The 1,403-nt window shown below is 33.3% G+C and overlaps 1 long non-coding RNA gene across 1 annotated transcript; it reads right to left on the bottom strand.

Annotated features, from left to right (window-relative positions):
• Positions 1-477: 477 nt before the first annotated feature.
• Positions 478-945, bottom strand: LOC109592944 (uncharacterized). Its single transcript, XR_002190646.1, has 2 exons — positions 851-945; positions 478-509 (listed from the first exon to the last, which is right to left on the bottom strand). It is a non-coding gene; the product is annotated as an uncharacterized LOC109592944 (long non-coding RNA).
• Positions 946-1,403: the final 458 nt, after the last annotated feature.

Below are 1,403 nucleotides of genomic sequence, written 5' to 3'. Positions count from 1 at the left end.
GTATAGCTGGCAGGGTAAATTGGGAATTTGACAACCATTCATCAAAATAAAATAAAAATACACCATTTTGTGTACACATGTTTAAGGACACATGCCACAAAATGGCATAATTAAAACTGAATTAGAAAAAAACTAGTCATTCCTCTCATTCATTAAATATAACTCCTCCATATTTATACTAAGCAACATGCTAGTAACATTTGTGATTACTTTGATCTTGTCATCTAAGAATAAAAATCTGTTCTACAAATTGATTTAAACCTATTCACAAGATCAAAGTAGCCACAAACAAGTTGCTTAGTGGATGTTGGGCTTTGACTATATACATTTAAGCTACAAACCTGATATTGACTGACAGTGCTTAAACATGTTATTATATGCATGTTCATGTACAATACTCAGTTACTCACATTATCCATTATGCTTGGGTCAGCTCCTTCGGTTAATAAAAGTTCCACCACATGATGATGTTTGTTGTTTATTGCTGCCATTAGTGCTGTAGTACGTACCTGCATGTATTATAATTTAAATGATAAGAAATGAATACTTTGCTATTAATACCATTTAATGTGGTTTAACATTTAATGGATATGATCTGAAGATAAGTAACAAAACACAAACATAGCACACACAAGTCTACTTGTAAAAGGCTACAACTACAAGCACATGTGCAGAAATGAACCATTTAAATTTTAAGTACAAAATCAACTTAGGACTTCTAAACTGAGTCACAAAAGCTATATTGTTCATAATTGGTGGGTTTCGTTTGCAAAGTAACACAATATTTGTCATCTTCTTTTAATGTAAATAAGACTATGAGGTATCACATGCATTGTATGTAAATACTAACGCCATCCCATTCATTTGGATCAGCTCCATTATCCAGCAGTACTTTTACAGTCTCATAGTCTCCTCCTCTTGCTGATACAATAAGAGCAGTATCTGCTTCCTGTAATAAGAAAATAAAACTATAATATTTTCCCAATTTACTATATGAGGTTGAAATGCAAATTTAACAAGATGCATTGTCAATCTGTTGCTAAAACATGTACTCATTACACCAGGGCAGGCCTGTGGCACTCATGCAGTGCAAATGACACACTAATTATTGTTGCCAAAACAATCCCATACTATAGTAAAACACAGTGAAGGCAGACTAAAAATTGTGATTAACTGGAAAAAATTCACATAGAATAATAAAAAAGCCAGTAAGTGGATTTACACATGCGACCAATGGGTTGTCCAAACAGTACTCAAACAATTAAGGCTATTTGGGACAATCTAAATGCTGGGTACTTACTGTTGTTTGTACCTTTTGAATTGCCATTACATGGTGCGTAGCTCTGTCACATGGGGATTTATTTAAAATGTCGGCGGACTTATTTAAAACTACTGCTTATAAT

The sequence above is a fragment of the Amphimedon queenslandica genome, unplaced genomic scaffold, assembly GCF_000090795.2.
Source record: "Amphimedon queenslandica unplaced genomic scaffold, v1.1 AMPQUscaffold_3419_Cont24587, whole genome shotgun sequence".
Classification (NCBI taxonomy): Eukaryota; Metazoa; Porifera; class Demospongiae; order Haplosclerida; family Niphatidae; genus Amphimedon; species Amphimedon queenslandica.
The sequence above is the reverse complement of the archived record's forward strand: the minus strand, read 5'-3'. Positions and strand labels throughout refer to the sequence as shown.